Source organism: Balaenoptera borealis (assembly GCF_965194805.1).
Source record: "Balaenoptera borealis genome assembly, chromosome: 2".
Lineage (NCBI taxonomy): Eukaryota > Metazoa > Chordata > Mammalia > Artiodactyla > Balaenopteridae > Balaenoptera > Balaenoptera borealis.
The window spans coordinates 145994688-146010173 of NC_138867.1; the positions used below are offsets into that span (position 1 = coordinate 145994688).

General features: G+C 47.9%; 1 protein-coding gene across 1 annotated transcript in view; it reads right to left on the reverse strand.

Moving 5' to 3' along the window:
- CCNJL (cyclin J like) overlaps positions 1-15486 on the reverse strand; it is a 57688-nt gene that overhangs the window by 11457 nt on the left and 30745 nt on the right.

A 15486-nucleotide genomic window follows, 5' to 3' on the forward strand; every position in this document is an offset into this window, starting at 1 on the left:
TGCCTGGGAGTCTCTAGGCAGGTCCCCCGGGAGGGGCGGGGGACAGAAGTCCGAGTCTTTCCAAGTCAGACAAGAGCCACAGACTGTCTTCAACTTGTTTGATGTACTTTTTATTTGGAAAAGTTTCAAATCCACAGGAAAGAAGAAAGAACTGAACAATGAACCCAGATGACCCTTCCCCAGATTCACCAACAGCTGACACGGAGCCACACAATTGCCGTGTGTGTGTGTGTGTGTGTGTGTGTGTGTGTGTGTGTGTGTTTGTGTGTGTGTGTGTGTGTGTGTGGTATATAAATATTGGTTTTGCTGGACCATTTTTTAATTAAGTTGCAGGCATGACATGCCACCCCTGGATATTTCAGCATCCATCCCTGAGGTCATTTTCCTACCTAATTGCAAGAACACCAGCATTAATGTAGTTAACATTTTCTAACATTCAATCCATATTTGACTTCCCCCAAGGGTCCCAAAAATGCCTTTATAATCTCTGTTTTTTTGATCCAGATCCAAAAGGTTACACATGGTGTCTGTTACATCTCTTTGGTCCCATTCTTTGTTTGTTTTTCATGACATGGACTCTTTGGATGAATCCAGGCCAGCTGTACAATGTCCCGTATTCTGGCTTCCCTGATTGTTTCCTCATGATCAAACGGTTTGAGCAAGAAAACTACAGAGGTGACGTTTTGTCCCTCTTAACAGATCACATCAGGAATTATACAACATCAATTTGTCCCAGCAATAGCGATGTTACATTTGATCGCTTGGTTAAGGTGCTGACGCCAGATCTCTCCATTTTAAAGGTACCATTCTCCTGTGAAACTAATAAGTCATCTGTGAGGTGCCACCTCAAGAATAAGTGAATATCCTGTTTCCCAACAGCCTTTAACTCAGTGGTTTGGGATCCACGGAGGACCCTTTCCTGAATAAATTATTACGTTGGGGTTGAAAAAAAGAATTTTTAACAATTCTGCCGTTTCATCTACATTTTTCTTTTTGGATATTCACACTGTCCCAAATTTGAACAGTGGGAGCACTGTCGACATACTAAGTTTAAAAAAAAAAAACTCCTAAGCCTATCAAAGCACTCACCCTGAATCTGGGAGGCCAGCCACATGCACGTGAGCCCGTAGTGTTGGTGGTAGTGGTGAAACATGCAAACAACGCCTCTGAGGGTGCTCTGCACACCAGCTGACTGGGCGCTCCCACACGCCCAGGGGCTGCTGCACAGACAGCCTGAGCCACACTTGGCAGGTCACAGAGTTAGTTAGTGGACGGATGACCGTGAGGCCACCAAGTGACCTAAACTCTTAACCGCAGACTAGGCCACAGTGGCCAGACACCGTAAGCCAGCAAGCCTCAGGAGTGACGCTCACACACTGGCTTTTTTTTTTTTTTTTCCTCTCTCTTTTTTTAAATGGCATTTAAAGAAATTATAGTAAAATGCACATAACAGAAAATGTACCATTTTAACCGTTTTTAACTGTACTGTTCAGGAGCATTAAGTACATTCACACTATTGTGTAACCAATCTCCAGAACTCTTTTCATCTTGCAAAACTGAAACTCTATACCCATTAAACAACTCCCTGTTTCCCTCCACCAACCCCTGATAACCACCTTTCTACTTTCTGTCTCTGTGAATTGACTAAAGACTGGCTCTTTCTTCTTCTACCTACTGTCCTGACAATCAAGCCTTAAAACAGACCAAACAGATTCCTGACTTTTCTGAAGTAGGGTCAAGAGAAGAAGTATTTTTAGTTGCTTAAAAAACAAAACAAAACAAAACAAAAACCAAAGTCTTTATTTTGGAAAAATTTTTAAATACAAAAAAAATAGAGAAAATGTTATAATGAACCCCCATGAATGCATTATGCAGCTCTAAGGCTCATCCACATTTACACTGCCTTTAGAAAAATTCTTAAACAGAAACATAAACAGCACAGAACGGGAGTCTGTAAAAAGCCAGTGTTGCCCGTTTCTCAAGCCCAGGCCCAGCGCTGCCCACTCTCTACTAGACAGGTCCCAGTTAATCCCCCCAACAGTCCCTCATGCCTGGCAAGATGCCCATTTACAGACTCATTCAGGATTACCTGCTGCCCATTCAGGAGCTAAACCTAGGCTCAGACATGAGGCCAAAGTTCCCAGGCTAAAGAGAACCAGGTTTTAATGCAATAGCTATTAAAACTATTCTTCTTTGCTAAAGAAGTACAATGCCTTTAAAAACAGTCAAAGCTGCTCTTTCTGAAGAAAGGCCTCTCTCCTATTTGAAGTCCTCCCCCCGCCCTTCATCTGAGAACGAGAAACAAAATTTGATGAGGAATTGAGACCCCATGGCTACCCTCCCCCTTCCCGCAGCTCCCTGCCCTACTCTATACGCTGCTGATGATAAAGGGAAGGGAGGGAGGCAGGTCAGAGGGTAAAGAGCTGCCCCAATGGCTCCCTGGCCCTCCAGGTGGACCTGACATCTTCTGAGCTGACTGTAGAAAAGAGCTGGGAGGTACAGGAGCTGAGGACCCAAGAGGAAAGAGAAAGCCCTGGGGGAAAGGGCTTTTCACCAGTACTTGGGAGAGAAAGCACTGGGCCCTGTAGTCCCCAGGCTGGGACAGGCTGAGTGGAGACCTTTCTGATACTAATTCTTCCTTCTTCAGATTCTTCCTTCATCGAAGGGGAGAGCAGTGGCCATTAGGTGGGGCAGAACCGGCCAGCTTTATTTACAGCTAGTCCTGAGGATATTTAATGAGGGCTGAGCATCCTGTTACCAGGGAGAACCCGGATTCTGGGGGAGGTCCTGACTGGAAACAGGCAAGAATGCTCCCCTTTTCCCTCCAAGGACTTTGAGTTCAGGCTCAAGTGCTAGTTCTCCATCCTTCCTGCTGTTATGACCTGCATGACTTTGGGCAATCTCTTGGAAACCCACACCCCAAAGGGTGGTTGGGAGGGCTCAAGGAGATAGTAGGTATGTGACTGGCACAGGACCCAGGGCATAGGAAGCGCTCCATAAATGGTAGCAGATGCTGCTATTATTTACTGAACATTGTTATTTATTCCTTGCACGCCAGACCTGTGATCTTTCTTCTGAAGCCCTATTAGTTGGGTAGAGATGAACTAGAGTTGGCAGCCGATGCTACAGACATTTTCTTACAGGCTCTGAAAAAGGGGTGGAAATAAGTCCAACCAAAGGCTCCCCCAGCTCCACCAATTCCACTGGCTGGGCTGTGAGGGATCCCCAGAGAGGACGCTAGAGTGGCCCCAGCTTCCTTCCCCTGGATTGTGACCTTGAATTCCACCCTCCTGCTGGTGGTTCCAAGGTTCACAGAGAGAGAGGCCAAGGGCAGTGTGGGGTCCAAGGCCTTTCCCGGATGGGTCTTCCCCACAGGGGTGGGACTTTCCCAGGTGTCCCAGCTGGTTAACAAGAAGCAGGGAATCCACACACTAGGATGTGAGCCCCGGAGGGCAGGGAGTTTCACACTTGGTTCCCCTCTGCATCTCAGGCTCCACGCACAGCACAGCAGGCATCAAGCAATGCAGGGCAGTCCCGAGGGAGGGGCAGCCTCCATGGACCACGCTTGTTACGCCCTTGACAAGTGAACTCAGTGCATTCTGGGAACAACCCCAGGGGCTGGGAGTGTTTTCCACATGGAATCAGAAGCTCAGAAAGGTTAAGTGAGTTGCCCCAATCACCCAGCTGTGAAGGGCGAGAGCAAAATGAGAAGTCTGGCTGGCTACTTATTCCATGAGGATGGGGACTACATCTGTCTTGCAGAACATTATAGATCCCCTTCACCTAGCACAGCAGCCAGCACAAATTCAATACTTAATAGGTTTTTTTTAAACAAATACATAAATGGCTCCAAAGTCCAGAGCTTTCTATACCACAAGCAGGAAATCTCAGATACAATCACGAAGATCCCTGCAATTCCAGAAAGTCTCCATAGTGAGTTTATCTACCTGGACGCAGGAATTCCCATGGATGTGAGTGTCAGGTCAGCTGCAGCCTCCCCATCTAACCACCATGTTCTCTACAAGTACTCATCTTCATCAATCCTCCTACTTATTCCAGAGCCTTTCCACTAAAGATTTGTATGATCAACAAGACTCAGTTTTTATTTCCAATGGCAGAACTGAAGTTGAAGAGTACATCTCCAACAGGAATACTTTCTGTAATAAAGAACAGCCTCCCCTAGAGAGTGTGGAGAACAGGGAGCCCTCTTACACTGTTGGTGGGAATGTAAGTTGGTGCAGCCACTGTGGAAAACGATATGGAGGTTCCTCAGAAAACTAAAAACAGAGCTACCATATGATCCAGCAATCCCACTCCTGGGCATATATCCGGAGAAAAACATGGTCCAAAAGGATACATGCACCCGTGTCCAGAGCAGCACTATTTACAATAGCCAGGACATGGAAGCAACAGAATGTCCATTGAAAGATGAAAGGATAAAGAAGATATAGTACATATACACAATGGAATATTACTCAGCCATTAAAAAGACTGAAATGCCATTTGCAGCTACATGGACGGACCTAGAGATTACCATACTAAGTGAAGTAAGTCAGAAAGAGAAAGACAAATACCGTATGATATCACTTATATGTGGAACCTAAAATAAGACACAAATGAACTTATCTATGAAACAGAAACAGAATCACTAACATCTGTTCTCTAACAGATTGGTGATTGCCAAGGGAGACTGGTGGGGGAGGGATGGAGTGGGAAGTGGGGTTAGCAGATATAAGCTTTTATATATAGAATGGATAAACAACAAAGTCCTACAGTATAGCACAGAGAACTATATTCAATATCCTGTGATAAACCATAACGGAAAAGAAAATATTAAAAAAAGAATGTGTATATATATATATATATATATATATATATATATATATATATATAACTGATTCATTTCTTTGTAAAGCAGTAATTAACACAACACTGTAAATCAACACTACTTCAATTTTTAAAAATTAAAAAAAAAAAAGCTCTTTGGATTTTTGTAGTTATTGAGGCCAGAAGGTTGCTTCCTACTCGTCCCCAAAGGGGCATGCTCATATGTCCAGCAGACAAGTGTCTTTCCGAGGAACCAGGGGAGACAGATTTTGAGCAATCTGATGGAGAAGCCAGGAAGCTACTCTGGGGACGGCACCCTCCGAAAGGCTGTCTGACTTTGCGATGCAGCACGAAGAGGCAGAGCAAGCACGGTGCCAAGGGTCACCCTGGGTTCTCCAGAGGCTCAGCCACTCACCGGCTGTGTGGTCTGGGGCGAGTCTCAACCTCTGGGGCCCGTGCAATGGGAGGAACAGAAGGAGACAGAATGGTGGTGAGGATGACACAAGGGCTCGGTGTGCTCAGAACAGGGCCCAGCGCTCAACAAACATTGGAACGTGCGCCGCTTTATAAACCTCTGCTCGCTTCAGGACCAAGCATGCAGTCACAGTCACAGGTGCAATAACAGCTTAATCTGTGAACAGGATTTGAGGTGGGAGAGAGAGAAAGCCAGGGACAGAGCAAGAAAACCCTCCGGCTATAAGACAGTGCTTCGGTGGTGGTTTTCAGGGAAGGGAGGAAGCTGTGAAGACCATAGCGGGTGGGAAGCGGGGAGCATGTGTCTCCCCCACGCTATCCTGCTGCACACATGCTGTGTCCAAGAGCTCCAGCCCCTCCAGAGACCTGGAGGTTAGGAAACGTCCTGCAAAAACAAGCCTGTAATCTCAGCCAGACCTGGGTGTCAGGGAGACCCGGCATGAAGGTGAAGCTCGGCTACCTTCCCTGGTTGAGCTCCCTTCCTTCCTCAGGACACAAAGAAAGGTCCGTAAGGAATGTCTACGGTCCCTGTCACTGAAGATTCCTTCCACACACACGTACCCACTGTGTGCTGAGCCTGGGAGATGGTGGGGCCCAAGACAGATCAAGTCCCCGTCCTCACCCTGCCTTACTGAGTCTCCCTCCTTCCCCTCCTCACAGCAAGGCTGCATCTCCAGTCTCCGGCACAGAGCAGAGCTCGATAAATACTGAACGCACGAATGAATGAAAACACATTTCTGACAGGCTGACTCAGTTCCTGAGTCCAACTCTGGACCGGAGGTGAGGTTGCAGGTGGTTGCTTTCTCCAGGAGGAAACTGTAAAAACGTCTCCGAGGTCAGAGGTGGCATTCGGCCAGCTGGGTCAGACACTGGCTTCCCTTCTGGCTGCGAGGACTTCCCTGTCTCAGGATGGAGCAACTGGTGGGATGACTTCACACGGTGGCCCCAGCAATGCCCAGGCTCCTTTGTGCTCCTCTTTACAAGGGACCCAAATAATATCATTGACTGTAAAAGCAGGGGCCATGGGATGTGGCCCCTTGTCATGTACACGGCTGGCATCTGGGGCCTGGGTTACACTACAGAGTTCTCCCCTGTAATGAGGGTCACTGCTTTGCAGAATGCCCACTCCCGGCCCACCAGGGGCTGCCCTGGACTGGGCCTGACCAGGCTGCCGGCTGCAGGAAGAGCTGAGAGAGAGCTCTTCTAGGCTGTGGTGCTGAAGGCATGGATGGAGGGGTCCTGGATCCTTTGTTGTTCCAACCTCTCTGCTTGGAGAAGGGAGGAGAAAGAGGAAGAGGAGAAGGGGGAACGGAAGGGGGTAAGGGGAGGGGGAGGGAAAGGGGAGAAGGGGGAGGGGAGGGGAGTGGAAGGAGGTGGGGGAAGGGAGGGGAGGGAAGGGGGAGGGGGAGGGGAGGAGCGCAGCAATCTTGGCCCCTTCCAGACGTGAAACACTGGTACTTAGGGTCGAAGTTTTCATCCAGGTCAGCTAAAACGTGCTCTGCAGCCTCGGAAAGCAGAGGAGCCAGGCATCTCCCAGAAACCTCTCTGTTTGCTTGTTTGAGTCTTCTTGCTACAGCCAAGGAAGAAAGCGATCTGGGACCTCCCTGGTGGCACAGCGGTTAAGAATCTGCCTGCCAATGCAGGGGACACGGGTTTGAGCCCTGGTCCGGGAAGATCCCACATGACACGGAGCAGCTAAGCCCGTGCGCCACAGCTACTGGGCCTGCACTCTAGAGCCCACGAGCCACAACTACTGAAGCCCGCACGCCTAGAGCCCGTGCTCCACGACAAGAGAAGCCACTGCAATGAGAAGCCCGCGCACCGCAACAAAGAGTAGCACCCGCTCGCTGCAACTAGAGAAAAGCCTGTGCACAGCAACGAAGACCCAATGCAGCCAAAATTAAATTAAAAATTAAATAAATAAATTTATAAAAATAAATAAATAAAAGAAAGTGATCTGCTGTGGGACAAATGCTGCTGTTGTGTAGCAGCTGAGAGCAAGGACTCGGGGGCAGGGTTGGGGGGCGGTGATGGCCACCTGGGTCCCCATCCTAGCTGTGTGCCAATGGGCAAGTTACCCAAGTACTAGGCCTCGGTTTCATCCTCTGTCAACTGAGGAAAATAACAGTGCCTACTTCACAGGATTGTTCTGAGGATTAAATGAGCAAACCCACACAAAGAATTCAAAACACTGCCTGGCATAGAAACAATAAATATTAACCGTTCCATGATCACTGAGGCCAGGATCTGCCCTCCACCCCCAAATTCTGATTATAGAAAAAAATGCAGTGAGTTTGCAAGTAGTTTTTATTTTATTCTTTATATTTTTTAATATTTTCTAATTTTCCACAAGGAACAAATACCACTCTCCTGCTGAGGAAAAGCAGTTTCAACTTCTCAGAAGACAAGATGCCACTGATGGGCCCCTAGAAGCCAGAACCGGCAAAGTAACTGCCAGAGAAGGTTTCTGAATGTGGATCTGCCCTAGTCCAAGACTAGGACATAGGGAAAGGCAAGGCATGCTCCTTGAAGACCATCTTGCAAATCCACTCCTAACATGAAAATAATCTCATCTCACCACCCAGAGAGGGGACAGGCTGGTGTATTTCCTTTGGGCCTGGAAGGGGCTTTTGTTTTTGTTTTGAGGACAGTGATCTTTATTTATTTTTTTTAATTTTTAAAAAATAAATTTATTTATTTTATTTATTTATTTTACTTATTTATTTTTGGCTGTGTTGGGTCTTCATTGCTGCGCATGGGCTTTCTCTAGCTGCGGCAAGCGGGGGCTACTCTTCGTTGCGGTGCGCGAGTTTCTCATTGCGGTGGCTTCTCTTGTTGTGGAGCACGGGCTCTAGGCACACGGGCTTCAGTAGTTGTGGCTCGCGGGCTCTAGAGTGCAGGCTCACTAGTTGTGGCTCATGGGCTTAGTTGCTCCACGGCATGTGGGATCTTCCTGGACCAGGGCTCGAACCCGTGTCCCCTACATTAGCAGGCAGACTCTTTACCACTGCGCCACCGTATAGCTGATTTACAATGTTGTGTTAGTTTCAGGTGTACAGCAAAGTGAATCAGTTATACATATACACATATCCACTCTTTTTTTTTTTTAGATTCTTTTCCCATATAGGCCATTACAGAGTATTGAGTGGAGTTCCCTGTGCTCTACAGCAGGTTCTTATTAGTTATCTATTTGGAAGGGGTTTTAAAACCAACTGAAATGTGCCTTGCTTTCAGTTGGTTTTACGATCCTTTGGGTTTACGATCTTTTGGTTTTACGAAAGGTACAATCGAGACCAATGCTGACCAGGCGGTGGGTGTCCCATGGAGGGCCGGCTGCTGTGACCAGGGGAGTGAACGCCCACCACGTGGAGCCCGAGTCTCCTAGGCAAAGCAAGGAGGGCCTCTAATCTGGAAGACAGTCTCTGGGTGTGGGGAACGGGTGCCTAATGAACGACTCTGAGCTCTGCCCTCTCAGACTTCAGCACTAGCAGGAGAATGCGTATAATGCAATTCTGGCCGTAAGAGCGGAGAAGGTACTACAAGACACGAGTATTCACTACAGAGAGGGTTCAAGGCTACTGTAAATAAAAAGAAAATAAAGATGAATGCCTAGCTCCCAGCAGGCAAACTGCAGACAGTGTGAGGAGCAGACAGGGTGCCCAACGTCAATGTCCGGGTCTTTGTGTGAGCCGGGCTGTTCTCCTAACAGTAAGGACACTTGGATTTTCTCAGAAGGGCGACTGGCTTGTTCTTGGCAGGTGCCCAGAGACCTGCTGGTCATGCTTGGCTTGAAGGCTGCTTCTTTAGGACGGGGACTTGATCTGCTTTGTGCCCTACAGTCTCCCAGGCTCAGCGCATAGTAGGTACATGTGTGTGGAATGAACCATCGTCAACGAAAGGGCCTGTAGGCACCCCTACTGTTCACCCCCGTCTCCCCGGGGCTGAACACAGCATCTGGCATATAGCAGAGGTGGAATAAATGTTTTTTGACTGGTTTACCCATGCTGGGTCAAGGGCTCCTGAACACTGCATGATTAATGAACCCATGCAGCTCAAGATTCCCCCTCCCCTCAAAAAACTCCAGGCCTTGGCCAAACAGGTCTGGGCACTAGAATTGCTAAGGCAAATGGTGTGATTTCTGAATTTCCAGCCCAGCCAGCTATCCAACCGGCACATCACACAAAATCCCTCCCCCCCAAATAGTTCTAAGCCTGCCAGTCTGCAGAGATGGGAACAGGAAATGGAAAATCACCGTGTCCTCACTCACTGCGCCGTAACACTGGAGCCCCGAGCCCGGATCTGCTCAGCGTGGCCCTCACGTGACAGACCACTGTTTTCAGTCCGCCCATGCTGCGTGGCCACCGCCGAAATGTCACCGATTAGAAGATGTACCACTGATGTTGCAGCAGCTTTTTTGGAGGAAATAATAAACTATGGTCATATGAAGCACACACATCAAAGGTAAGACCTATCCTGGTTTCTGAAATGTGAAACCATGGCAGGGAGGAAACTGAGTGCTGGCCACTCTTGCATGAGAGGCAGGGAGTGTTAAATTATTTCCTGCATGGGGGCAGCCATATTTCCTCGCAGATTTGGGTTTAATTCTATACATAAATCTTACACTTTGTCTGAAGTACACCCCTGAACAAGGCCACCTGGAAAAATTGCTCCCTTTGCATCTGCTGCCTATAATTAGTGCCCCAGAGGGGTCCCAAGCATTCCTAGCTTTGGGGGGAGCTGGGGTGCCTTCCTTCATCCTTGTCCAGAAGGGAAATCCAGGAGGGATTAGGACTGCTTCTCCCCCACTTTGCTGTCAAAGAAGCTGCTTCTCAGTCATCAAAGCAGGGGGAGGGGAGGGGAGGGGAGGGATGCAGGGATGAGAGAGGGGGAGTGAGGTACTTTTCTAGGAGAAAGACAGGCCTCTCCTAGAATCTCCCCCGAGACCCAGAGGCAGTGCCTTTTTTGGTACCTGCCCTAAGAGATGAGGCTACTGATTTCTGGCTTAAGGAACCTTAAAAGCAGTTGGTCTGGGAACTCATTTCTCACCTGGACACCCTGGACAGGACAAGGCAGAAAGGCAGGATGCAAATGTACTCTCTGCTGGGAGCATAGACAGAAGCTCAAAGTGTACAGTGATGAGGGGCCAGGATGGGGGAGGGACAATGCTCCTCTTCTGATGCTGTGTTGCTCTCGTGAAGAAGCACGTGCTTCCAAAGGCTCCCACACACTAAGTTCAATTTAAGAAAAAAGGGATCTGCTCAGCTGTTGGTCAAAACCTCTGCAAGGCAATTCAGTGCTACCCACCAAAATCTTAAATGCACACACCTCTGACCAAAGCAATCCCACAGACATACCTCAGTGTGCAAATATGCAGAGGAAAGGACAGCTGTTGTCATATTGTTTAAAGCAGTAAAAAGAAAAAAAAAAAAAGATGGCAATGTAAATATCCATCGACAGAGGAGTCATTCTATAAATGTCAGTGTTTATAATATGGAGAACTCTGCAGTCAGTAAAAAGAGTAAGGTAAATCCATACAGACGGGAAAGATGTTCCCTAATGTACCATGAAGAAAACACCTATGTTATTAATCCACTTGTGCAAATGTAAGGGATTCTGATTATTCACTGTGCACACTGATCTAGTGAATACAGAACCACGCTCCTAGGGGAAGATACAGGGTTAGGTTCCTTTGAGCCTCTGATCACAACTGATCAACACAAAACCCTTTTTGTGTATTTCTGTTGACTATATTGTTGATTCATGATCATTGGACTCACAGCCAACAGCACTTACACCTTATACCTGAGCAAAGCTTACCTAACACACACATTTTCTCCTAAGGTACACACATCACAGCCTTCCCAAACGTAGGAACATGACACTGCAATTTAGCACGATGGTTAGGGCCCGTTTTACACAGCAAAAACACCAACAAGCAGAAAAATGAGAAAACATGGCACTAAACAGCAAAAAAAGGACACCTGTTATTAGTATGAGAGCTGAGAAGGCACAGCGCTGCCTTGTTTGACCTCAGCTGGGAACACGCACGCCAGATGATTCACATCTTCTGCTGCTCAGCACGTGTCCACACATGACCCGAAAAGTTCCAGGAGTATTGATTTTGGGGTTACAAATAAATTTTAGTGAGTAGGCGAATTCACAAGTGGAATCTTGGACTCATGAGGGCTGACTGTATGTTTGTATATGCACAGAACATTTCTAGAAAATACACTCGATCGATTTTGGAAAAAGATGTAAGGAACTGTTCCCAGAAGTTATCTCTGGAGAATGAGATAGGCAACAGATTTTTTATTTTATTCTTTGAATCTCATTTACAAGTGAGCATACCATTTCTAATTTTAAAACTCTACAGGAGGGAGATGGGCCTTTCTACAGGTAAGCACAGCAGAGCATAACAGACTCAACGTCGGGCTACGGGACCCTGCCCTGCAGGAGGACCCATGTGCAGAGAGGGGTCCTTCCCTTGCAGAGGCCGTGGGACCACCCTCCTGCTTGATGTTTCCCTCTCCTGGGGAGGAGGATGAGGGCTGAGATGAAGGCTAGCATTGGACTCAGGCTCACCTACAAAAATATGGAAGTCAGAACTTTATTCCAAGAAACAGATGGACCTGTCCCCCTGAGCTTTCATGGCTTTTCACAAACCAGAAGCCAGGAGCAGGACAGGGCTCACCAGCAACTCAGCACTAAGAAACCTTGCTTTCCCAGGGAGTGGGGTGGGGGTCTGGAAGCCACAATGAAAGAAAACAGAAGTTTGCAAAGAGAAAGTATGATGGAATTGGGATTAGAAAGGGAAAAAAAGAATCAAAAAAGGAGGAAGGGAGGGAATCTGGCAATTTTGTTTACGGGCAGTTTTTTTTTCTTTTTTGGCTGCACCACGTGGCATGTGGGATCTTAGTTCCCCGACCAGGGATCGAACCCGTGCCCCCTGCATTGGAAGCAAGGAGTCTTAACCACCGGACCACCAGGGAAGTCCCTTTACGGGCAGTTTATACGGCTGTTAATCTATGATTCACTACCTCCTCCCACCCCCAGAAATGAAAATAGGTTTGTTTTCCCATTATGAAAATACATAAGTACATCTAGATCTGGAAGGATACACCCCAAACTTTGGGAATGGGACTATGGATTTGGGGGGAAACAATTTTTTTACACTAAGTCCTTCTGTATCTTTTGGATGTTTTTAACAATAAAAATGTATATCATACTTTTTGTATCATCATCATAAGATCTTACATTTAAGGCCATGCTACCGTAGCAATACCACCGAGCATGCCTCTTGTCTTTCTGGTTTTCTTTCCCTCCCTCTCTCCTTCCTCAGGCCGGTCCATGCCCTGAGGCTAAGAACTCAGCAGCCAGTCATCTCTGAGCAGTGACAACCAGGCAAAAGTAAAACTCCCAAGTTTCCTTAAAAAGTTCAACATAGAATGACCATATATGACCAGCAATTCCACTCCTGGGTTACTACGCAAAAGAATTGAAAATAGATGTTCAAACTGGTACCCAAATAAATATTTACAGCAGCACTAATCCTAATAGCCAAAAGTGAAAACAACCCAAATGTCCATCAACAGATGAATGGATAAAAACAAATGTGGTCTATCCATACAACAGAGATTATTTAGCCATAACAAGGAATGAAATACTGATACATGCTACAACATGGATGAACCCTGAAAACAGAAAGTGAAAGAAACCAGACACAAAAGGTCACATGTTGTATGGTTCCTTTTCATATGAAATACCCATAATAGTCAACTCTATACAGACACAGAATAGACCGGTGGTTGCCAGGGGCTAGGGGTGGGAAGGAATGGGGAGTTACTGCTTAATGGGTACATGGGCTCCTTTTGGGGCGATGAACGTGTTCTGGATCTAGAGAGAGGTGATGGCTGCAGAACAGCGTTAATGTACCAAATGCCACGGAACCGTACACTTTACAGTGGTTAAAATGGTAGAGTCTATGTTGTGATATGAATTCTACCTCAATTGAAAAAAATAAAGCAAAATTCCAAACTGTGTGACCTTGGGCCTCTCTGAGCCTACAGGATGGTCAGATGACAGCACGATCACATAGGCTGGTTGTGAGGCTTCCAAGTGATGTGTGTGTAAAGTGCTTGGCACAGGGCTGGGCGTGTAGAAAGGGACCAGTGAGCAACGAAGCTGCCCCCGTCGGGATGACAATCATTATGTGGCACTGTGAAAGCCAGCTCACCTGCAAGTGGTGGGGTTTCTGTGTTGTCAAATTGTCCTTTTAATTAAACAACAACAACCAACAGACAGTTGGGGAGGGGTGTTATGTAAGATGAAAGACTAAAGAAGAGAGTGGCTCTTCTCTCTTTATGGTATATTTATATCTAGATTATATTTATAGTAGAATTCTCTCCTGTGTTAAGGAAGGAAATGCAGAAAACTTGGTCATAGAAAGGCAAAGTGTGGCTTTGCCAGTGGTCCCCCATGGAACAACCCACAAGCTCTTGCTTTTCTGCCCCCTTCCACAGGCTTGGAGACATGGGTCCTTGACTGGCTCCTGTTTTATGGGGGCAGAAGGGGCTATGTGTAGGTGAGAGGGCTCCACCTATGCAAAGGCCCTTATCTGGAAGCAGCTTTAAAAACCTAAGAACGGACAGGTTGCGGGCAAGAAGGACTGTCCCCCTTCTTATCTGGGAATTAATTATTTGCAACAAAATTAGCAGAACTCAGAACTTTCCTGAGGCAAGGTGAACCCCCTTGCGGCTGACAGGTCGGCCTGGGGAGAGGGGAGGGAGGAATGAATAGGATTTCAGGCTGTCATGGAAACTTTTCTTTCCTGGGGCCTCTGAGCACATGGCAGGTGTCCTGAAAAATCCGTTCCTGCCGCCCAAGGCTGGCTGCTGTCCTCAGATGTGTGGGTGAGGGCCTTTGCCTCCCCCTCTGAAAGGCCCCCTCCCTCTGCCACGGCACAGAGGCACAAAGGGGTCCCCAGCGCGCGCCTCTCATCCCAGCTCCCCAGACAGATGCCGGGAGCCTCGGTGAACCCACGGAAATCCGAGTCCCCTGCCCCCCAGGGCCCTCGAGGCAACCCACAGATCGCAGACGGCAGCAGGCCAGAGGCCACGGTGCAGACTCCAGACTCCTCGAGGGCCGCTGAAACGCGATGCCTGTCCTGCTCTCCGCAGACGGGGACGTCTCGCAAACCCCCCAGCTCCTCCCAAGACAAAACAGAGCTGCGTGCTGATTTGAGACTTTGAAGCAGTGAGCAGGCCGGACTCCCAGCAAGACAGGCTCCCCTGTATAACACGGGAAATCCAGCTGGCTCAAGGTAGAGAAAATCACAAGTCAGGAGGCTGTAAACCCAGAGCAGCCAAAGGGATTAAGATAACAGCAGGTGGCAGGTGCCAGGGTGGAAAACAAGGCAGAATTCTGAAAACTCTAAAGCCATGTGTCTGGACCTGGGTGATTGTGCTGGAGGGTCTGTAGCAGCCGGCCAGGGACAGACAAAGCCACGGGAGAAAATGCGCATGGTGGTCTCAAAGCGTCAGAGGGAATCAAGCACTGGGGAATGGGGAAGGGACCCATAAAATAAAATAGGACAATAACATATTGTAGCAGAGGATGTAAGATCTGATTGAATTTTAAGGAGAAAAGACTAGATGTCAAGGAAATGTGACTGCAGCTGGCCACTTTGGGGTGTCCCGCTCGTCTGCATGAAGGGCAACTTGGAGAAACGTGGAAGCCCAGCTCTAAGGGAAACTCTGGCTCCATTCATTTCCTTTAGCCCACAAATATTGTTTTCATTTTATTTTATTTTATTTTTTTTGGCCACACCACACGGCATGTGGGATCCTAGTTCCCCAACCAGGGATAGAACCCCCGCCCCCGGCACTGGAAGCACGAGAGTCCACAAATCTTATTTTTTGAGGCCTTACTATGTGCTCCTTTCCCTCCCTGAAACTCACTGCTTAGTGAGGGAGGTGAGTGTCAACCAAAAGTCCATGAGGCCGTGGGGCTGTACCTCAGGGATGCCTTACGTACACCCCACTCCCAAGGCGGCAGGGGAGGCTTTCTCGGGGATGTGAGTGCAGGGCCCAAGTGCCGTTTAACCAGGACCAGATGGGCAGGGGGAAGGAATGGGAAGTGCTGTGGGCAGAGGGAACAGCATGTGCAAAGATCTGTGACAGGAGGGGC